Raw genomic sequence first — 9424 nt, forward strand, 5'->3', positions numbered from 1 at the left:
GACTACTTGTCTTTATATTCATCCATCTCTAACTCATCCTTCATAGCACTGCTGGAACAATTGTTCCCTTATGCATAGATCTAGTCCCATCACATGACATACCATGTAATATTCAATGTACTTTGACTGGCACTCAAGGCCTTGCATTTCAAAGACTATCTTGCTTTTTTAGAAAGTTGTCTGTTCCCTAGGGACCGTTCTGATTTTCTGTATCCATTTACATTGTGTAACACTCATCCTATATTTCCTTTCATGTGAAGATTCTCCTCTATCTTTCTCCTACTCCTTTAAAGCCCGAACAGAATATCACCTCCTTGAGGAAGACTTCTCTCATACTCTCTTGTCCTAAAAACCTGCTGGAATGGACTGCTCAAAGAACTTTGTTGTAACTGCTGTGGTCACTCACTTATCCATGTTTAAAACCTTTGGAATTTCTTTGATTCTTTCCTTGTATCTTTGCCTATTTTGGTGAATCTGTGATTTCAATAATGTAGGTAGGCCTATTTATAAAATGTATTTATTTATTTATTTTTAATTATTCATGAAACAATAAGGGATTCAGTACTTATCTGTGTATTTTGCCATACTCCTATAAGACTGTAAACTCCATCAGGGAAAAGACTGTGTCTTAGCTAAGCTTTTCTAGGACTACTATTGTGATAAAGTGATACTAGTGTGATAAGCAAACAAATGAGCTTCTGTAAAAATTGGAAAGATTGCTAGATTTAGATTCGGAGTTTTTGTTAAGTAATATTGGCACAAACACTTATTTTTTATGACCTTGGATGTCACTTAAAATCTCTGTTTCATTTCTTCATGTATAAAATCAGGTATCTGGGCTAGATGACTTTGAAAGTCCTTTCAGGTTATAAATCTATGATACTACAATAAAAAGGTATCACCTTTTAATTGTTCTTATATATTAATAAATAAATATATGTTGTTTCATGAGAGCTATGCTCTGTATTACAATAAAATTACCCAGATTTATTGCTAGAAAAAAATGTTATTGATAGAAAGAAAATACTGCTTTCACTTAGTGGGTTTGTTCATACAGGGCCAGGCATGTAAGGAGCTTAAAATCCCTTTCACCTCTCATTATTCTCTACTCTTTCATCACCATCCATGTAACCTGGGTCACTCTTCAGTATTTAGCTTCCTCTGCCATTTTCTATTTTTTTTTCTGGAATTATACTAAACCAGTTCCTCATATTCTATCTTTTTGCACTCATAGAAATCTAAATCCAACCAAAAGTGAATACATCTCTTACCACCTTGTCTAGCTTTGTATGTCCTTATTCTCACATATTCTAATACATTGGGGAAGAATGAATCATGTTTCCAAAATCCTAAGAAATAGGATAGATACTACAAGACTAAAAATGGCCAATGTTAGAGAAAGAGAGAGAGAGAGAGAGAGAGAGAGAGAGAGGGAGAGGAGTTTGCAAACTACATCAATCCTGGAAAAATTATATGTAGAATTTATAACTAAAGATAGGGGCATCTATAAAGGGAAGTGATGATTCCAAAGATCTTGATGGCTTAACCAAGAAACAAGATCATAGCAAACTAACCCTTCATTTATTGAAAATAAATAATAAATCAATGGATGAGGAGGATGCTGTGGATATAGTATACCTATATTTCAGCAAAGTTTTAGATAAAGTATCTCATGCAAGTCTAGTAGGGTGGAAAAGAAATGCATTTAAGCAATAATAAATAACTTGGATTGACAACTTGTTAGGTGGCTGGACAAAAAAAGAGTAGATGTCAATGGTCTAATGTGAAAATGAACAGAGTTCTCCTCAGGTAGCCCCAAGTATCTGAGCTTGGCCTTGTGCTGATAAACAAATTTTTAAAATTAATTCTTTGTATACATGCATAGATAGTATGCCCATCAAATCTGTAGGTGAAAGAAATCTCAGAGGGATAGATAGCAAAGAGGATGGCAGCTTCAGGATCCAAAAGGATCATGACAGGCTAGACCATTGGGTTAATTCTAATTATATCTAATTCAATAAGGATAAATATGAAGTTTTACATTTAGGTAAAAAAAATTGACTCCACAAATATAGGATGGAGGGAGGCATGGAGAAATGAGTTATTTTGAAAAGCTGATTATTTTAATGGACTGCAAGCTAAAAACGAATCATCAGAGTATGATGTGGCAGCCAAAAATGCTATTTGGACTGCATTAGGAAGGTCTCAGTTTTTAGAAACATGTAAGTGATAATCCCATTGCATTCTGTCATTATCAGACCTTATCTGCAGGATCGTGTTCAATTCTAGACATCATGGTTTAAGAAGTATATTGATAAGCTGGAGGATGTCCAGAGGAGAGGAAATAGAATTATGAAAAACCCTAGAACCCATGAATTTAAGGGCCATTTGAAGGAACTGGATATGTTCAGCCTGTGGAAAAGGGGGACATGATAATTATTTTCAAGTTTTTGTAAAGCTTTCATGTCAAAGAGAGATTATGCTTAATTTCTTTGGTCAGAGAGGGAAGAATTAGGAGCAATGGGTAGAATTTTCAAAAAAAAATGTAAATTTGGCTTGATGTCAAAGGGAGAATGCAAACAAAAAAACCAACAATAAACTTCTTAATAAATAGTGCTGTCCAAATAGTGCCTACCCTTGGTGGTGTTTAAGTACCATGTTATTGTGGGAATTCTTTTCACATAGGAGTTGGAATAAATGGGCTCCACAACAATGCATTGGTTAGTTATGTCCTGACTCCACTTCGGTAGGCCTCTTGTTCCATTGCTGAGTTCTACCCAAAAACTCCATTTGGGGGAAGGATCCCTGATTCTCATATTTAGTACCATTCCTCAGCTGTTTCCTAATTCCTCTCTCTCTTGGGCCCCTTCTCCCAATGGTGAGTTCTTGGAACCTGCATTGTGAGTAATCATCTAGAATAATTATCTCTCATTCTCTGGATTTTGCCACCATGTCCCTGCCAGGACCTCGTCTTCTTTCCCCTCTTTTCCTAGCTCTTAGACTTTCAATTTCTCTTTTACATGTTGTTAGACACACTGAAATTTAAGCTACTTGGAGAAAGCCGGGAGCAGCCATGGTGGCAATGAGCCTCTTGCTGGGGGCTTCAGCCTTGGCGCTGATGGGGACTTGCTTGGCTCTGACTTGCTGTGGACTCAGGCCACAGCCTTGGAGGCCTGCTGATGCTGAGCGTCACTGTCACCCCAGTCCAACAGAGTGGAAGCCATGGGAAGAAAATGTTCATCATCAAACCTTCTGAATTTTATGACAAGAGATTTTTGAAGTTGTTGAGATTTTATTTATTGTTGACAGGGATTCCAGTAGCAATTGGCATAACAGTAGTGAATATATTCATTGATGTAGTGGGATTAGCAGAATCCCAGAAACCTGCATTCCAGCACAGCAGAAGTACTTCAAGCATCCTATAACCAGGTGGATTGCTCATTAAGTTAATGAACTTCCTGAAAAGAATTATGAAACAACCATGGCAATCCTTCAATTGGAAGATGAAATGGCTCATATGAGGTTGAAATATTGGGAAACAGAAAGACTTATGTAAGGAAGAGGGGATGGACCCTGCTTTCATTACCCAACTGTTGACAAGGAACTTATTTATCAAGATCCTAAATCAGTACCTGACCTTTAAGTTAGTGATTCTACACACCTGAGGTATACTCTCTTTCAGGGTGTTAAATGAAGAAATACATACTGTATTGTTCTCTGAATAAAATAGCCACTTCCCTTTTGGTCTGGTAGTTCTCAGTTTAGTTTGAGAGAGTTGCTTTTGTTGTTAAGTTATGGTTTTCTTTTTTAAGAAGGTCATGAATATGGCAATTAAAATTAGAAGAGATCAAAGTTCATGAACTTCTAAAGGATAGTATTGTTTGGAAATAGATTCTACAATATTCCCAGTAAATGAAAGTTATGTACAGTAAGTATAACTGTATCAAAAATGACTTGTGTACCAAAGCACATAGAATATAGGCATCTTGGTTCATCATTGATAGGTCATCTATTTCAATTGGCATTGGCATTTTTAGCCTGCCCTCCCTTCTATTGTCCTCCCTTTTTTATCCCCTTCCTCTTTCTTTCCTGTGGGGTAAGATACCCAACTGAGTGTGTATGTTATTCCCCCCTCAAGTCAAATCAGATGAGAGCAAGATTCACTCACTCCCCCTCACCTGCCCTCTCTTCCCTTCCAATGAACTGCTTTTTCTTGCCACTTTTATGTGAGATAATTTACCCCATTCTATCTCTCCCTTTCCCCCTCTCTCAATATATTCCTCTCTCATCCTTTAATTTGATTTTATTTTTTTAGATATCATCCCTTCATATTCAACTCACCCTGTGCCCTCTGTGTGTGTGTGTGTGTGTGTGTGTGTGTGTGTGTGTGTGTGTGTATCCTTCAGCTACCCTAATACTGAGAAAGGTCTCATGAATTACACACATCATCTTTCCATGTAGGAATGTAAACAAAACAGTTCAACTTTAGTAAGTCCCTTATGATTTCTCTTTCTTGTTTACCTTTTCATGCTTCTCTTGATTCTTGTGTTTGAAAGTCAAATTTTCTATTCAGTTCTGGTCTTTTCACTGAGAAAGCTTGAAAGTCCTCTGTTTTATTGAAAATCCATATTTTGCTTTGGAGCATGATACTCAGTTTTGCTGGGTAGGGGATTCTTGGTTTTAATCCCAGCTCCATTGACCTCCAGAATATCATATTTCAAGCCCTTCAAACCCTTAATGTAGAAGCTGCTAGAACTTGTGTTTTCCTGATTGTATTTCCACAATACTCAAATTGTTTCTTTCTGGCTGCTTGCAACACTTTCTCCTTGATCCCCCTCAGGAGCAATCTGTGGATTCTTTCAATTTCTATTTTACCCTCTGGCTCTAGAATATCAGGGCAGTTCTCCTTGGTAATTTCTTGAAAGATGATATCTAAGCTCCTTTTTTGATCATGGCTCTCAGGTAGTCCAATAATTTTTAAATTATCTCTCCTGGATCTATTCTCCAGGTCACTGGTTTTTCCAAAGAGATATTTCACATTGTCTTCCAGTTTTTCATTCCTTTGGTTCTGTTTTATAATATCTTGATTTCTCTTAAAGTCACTAGCTTCCACTTGCTCCAGTCTAATCTGATCTGCTGCTTAATTCCTCCCACCAGGTGGGCCTGGGGTCAGAGCCAACTGCAGCTGTAGCTCTGGAAGCAGCCTCAGAGCTACACCACCTCTGCCACCCCTGGGACAGTGGCGGACTGAGAACTCCTTTCACTCTATCCCAGTAGCTTTTCCCACTAACCTTCTCTGTTGTCTTTGGTGTTTGTGGGTTGAGAAGTCTGGTGACTGCCACAGCTCACTGATTCAGGGTGCTACTCCTGTTTTGCCCGGTTCCTGGTCTAGTTAGTCCTGGCGAGGCCCACGCTGGGCTCTGCTCGTCTCTGCTCCCAGCTCCATGCCATAGACCCTTCCCAGCAACCATCCAGGTTTTGCTGGGCTGGAGCCCTGCTTCCCTTTGCTATTTCATGGGTTCTGCAGCTCTAGAATTTGTTCAGAGCCATTTTTATAAGTGTTTGGAGGGACCTGGTTGGGGAGCTTAAGCAAGTCCCTGCTTTCCAGCTGCCATCTTGGCTCCGCCCCTCTTTTCCCTCTTTTTACACAGAGTTTAGTATCTGGCTCAATGTCTTCATCACTACCTCCAAAATGTGCCATCCTCCTGGAAAAATTCAATATATGTATAGACAAAGCGAGTAGCTATTGCAAAGCAGGAAACTTAAGCATGAAGTGAGAAAAGTTCTAAATAATTAAAGCTGTCAAATAGGAAAGAGGCTACCTTGAAAGGTGATATGTTCTCAATCATTGAAGATCTTCAGAAGCAGGCTGGGTAACCAATTGTCAAATATGTTACAATAGGCATCCTTTCAGATATGTGTTATACTTGGTGGTTAAGGCAGCCCTTTCTAATTCTGTGTAAAAAAAAAAAAAAAAAAAAGAAATGACTCTCCTCCCTGGCCAGAAATTTCTTTACTAGTGCCCTTCAACCCCCACACTATATTGCTTTTGTCTTTTACCAATCCCAAGTGTCAAAACATATTAGGTGCTTAATAAAATTGAATGTTTAATTAAATTGAAAGGCTTATTAATTGCTCATATGTGTTATGCTTGAAATGAAAAACAAAATCTACTACTTGTTGGTCCCTCAGGTTGGAATACATAGGGCAAACAAAAAAAAACAAAAATAAGTTATTCGCCAGATGAAGATAATTGAATTAGGAATAGCATATGATAGAGGCACTCTCTTCTTCAGAAAACTAAGAACAGTTAAGAGTAGTATAAACATTTAATACTCTAATTTATATTATTGTGTAAAAACATGAGTCAAGATACAATATAAAGAGACTCAAATAAAATTACCTACATAAAAGGTATTTTCTCCTCTAATTTTATAAAAATCACTATTTAAATCCTATTTATCTGCTAGCCATCCTCTTATGTGTTTCCTCCCTTTGTGATATATAATTTGTAACTGTATCACATGCCTGACCCACAGTAGGTGCTTAATAAATACTTCTTGGTAAATTGATTGACTGAATGATTGTATCATAAGAAATGACAAATATGATGAATTTAGAGAAACTTGGCAGAGCCATTTGAAAAGGTGATGGTAGGGAAATGATAGTATTGAAGATGGTAGAGTAAATGCAGGGATTGCTTGAGCTCTCCCCCAAACCTCTCAAAATATAAAAATGACTCTAAACAAATTCTAGAGCAGCCGAAACCACAAAATGACAGACTGAAACAAATTTCCAGCCCAGAACAATCTGGAAGGTCGACAGGAAGGGTTTATTGCACTGGGTTGGGAGAGGAGCACCATCCAGCATGGGCCATGCCAGCACAAACGGGACTGGAGCAGGCCTTAGGGGACTGAATCACTGGCAGCTGCAGCTCAACCTGCAAATGTCAAATACAGCTTCAAAGGTCAGTGGGAAAGGTCTCTCACCTGCATGAGAGAGGAATATGATCCAGACCCCAGCCCCAGCCCAGCCCCAGCCACAGGACAGCGGCAGCCACTGCCACAGCTATGGCTGCTTCTAGAGCTCTTGGCCTACAGACAGTGGGGGAATTGAAGGGCTGATTAGAGGGGGTTTGCAGGAATCTCTTCGCTGGTGATGTGGCAGGATTCTCTTGTTTTGCCTGTTCTTGGATCTGGGTCACAGCTCTGGGTGGCGGTCCTGAGGTGAGGAGGAGCCCTGGTGTGGATGATCTTGTGGTGGCAGTGGAGAGGGAATTCTCCTCACAGTTCCAAGACAGAAAGGAATGCTTGTGGTTTTAAACAGACCACAGAGAACAGACCATAGCACCTCTCTAATGATCATACCATCTTGGAAGAACTGAAAATTTACAGGTCCCTAGAAATATTTCTGAAAACAGCTGCACAAAAACCCTGAAGCTTGGGGTAGTACACCATCCACTTAACAAAGAGCTCAAAAGTCAAGTAGTTGGCTGGAAAAATGAGAAAACAGTGGAAAAAAAAATCAGACTATAGAATCTCACTTTCTTGGTGAAAAGGTACTTACCTCCTTGGTGACAAGGAAGATCAAAACATACAACAAGAAGACAACAGAGTCAAAGATCCTACATCCAAATCCTCCAAGAAAAATATGAATTGGTCTCAGGCCATAGAAAAACTCAAAAAGGAGTTTGAAAATCAAATAAGAGAAGTAGAGGAAAAATTGGGAAGAGAAATGAGAGTGATGAAAGAAAATCATGAAAAATGAGTCAACAGCTTGGTAAAAGAGACCAAAAAATGCTGAAGAAAATAACACCTTTAAAATAACCCAAATGTCAAAAGAAGTCCAAAAAGCCAGTGAGGAGAAGAATGCCTTAGAAAGCAGAACTGGCCAAATGGAAAAAGAGGTCCAAAAGCTCACTGAAGAAAATAATTCCTTAAAAATTAGAATGAAGCAAATGGAAGTTAATGAATTTATGAGAAATCAAGAAATTATAAAACAGAACCAAAAGAATAAAAAATAGAAGACAATGTGAAACATCTCATTGGAAAAAAAAAACTGACCTGGAAAATAGATCTAGGAGAGATAATTTAAGAATTTTTGGACTACTTGAAAGCCATGATAAAGAAAAAAAAAGATCCTAGACATCATCTTTCAAGAAATTATCAAGGAAAACTGCCCTGATATTCTAGAACCAGAGGGCAAAAAATAAATAAATAAATAAATAAATTGAAGGAATCACCTCCTGAAAGAGATCCCAAAAGTAAAATTCCTTGCAATATTGTAGCCAAATTCCAGAGTTCCCAGGTCAAGGAGAAAATATTGCAAGCAGTCAGAAAGAAGCAATTCAGCTATTGTGGAAACACAATCAGGATAATACAAGATTTAGCAGCTTCTACACTAATGGATCCGAAGGCTTGGAATCTGATATTCTGGAGGATTAAAACAAAGAATCACTTACCCAGCAAAACTGGGTATAATACCTCAGGGGAAGAAATGGAATTTCAATGAAATAGAGGAATTCCAAGCATTCTTGTTGAAAAGACCAGAGCTGAATAGAAAATTTGACTTTCAAATACAAGAATCAAGAGAAGCTTGAAAAGGCAAACAGGAAAGAGAAACCATAAGGGATTTATGAAAATTGAACTGTTTATATTCCTGCATGGAAAGATGATATTTGTAACACATGAGTCCTTTCTCAATATTAGGGTAGTTGGAGGGAATGTACATATAGACAGAGGGCACAGGGTGAGCTGAATATAAAGGAATATATTTAAAAAATAAAATTAAGTGTTGAGAGGAATGTACTGGAAGAAAGAGAAAGGGAGAGGTAGAATGTAGTAAATCATCTCACATAAAAGAGGCAAGAAGAAGATTTTGCAATGGGAAGGAAAATGGGGGAGCTGAGGGGAAATAAGTGAACCTTACTCTCACTGGATTTGACTTAAGGAGGGAATAATATACACACTAAATTGGTTATGGAATTGTACCTTACCCTACAGGAAAAGGGGGGAGGGGATAATAGAAGGGAAGGCATATTGGGGGAAGGGGTAATGAGAAGCAAACTCTTTTGAGGAGAGACAGGCTAAAGGAGAGAATAATAAATGGAGGTCAGGACAGGGTAGAGAGAAATAATAGTCTTTTACAACATGACTGTTATGGAAGTGTTTTGCATGACTACACATGTATAACCTATATTGAATTGCTTGCCTTCTCAATGAGGGTGGGTGGGGAAGGAGGAAGGGAGAGATTGTGGAACCTGAAGTTTTAAAAATGAATGTTAAAAATAGCTCTTACATGCAACTGGGAAAGAAGATATACAGGCAATGGGGTATAGAAATCTATCTTTCCCTGTAGGAAAATAGAAGGCAAGGGGATAAGAGAAGGGGTGGGGTGGTAAAAAAAAAGAGAGGGAAAATTGGGG

At 38.3% G+C, this 9424-nt stretch overlaps 1 pseudogene; it reads left to right on the forward strand.

Moving 5' to 3' along the window:
- Positions 1 to 3073: 3073 nt before the first annotated feature.
- Positions 3074 to 3643, forward strand: LOC118836546 (annotated as a pseudogene).
- Positions 3644 to 9424: the final 5781 nt, after the last annotated feature.

The sequence above is a fragment of the Trichosurus vulpecula genome, chromosome 1 (genome assembly GCF_011100635.1).
Source record: "Trichosurus vulpecula isolate mTriVul1 chromosome 1, mTriVul1.pri, whole genome shotgun sequence".
NCBI lineage: Eukaryota > Metazoa > Chordata > Mammalia > Diprotodontia > Phalangeridae > Trichosurus > Trichosurus vulpecula.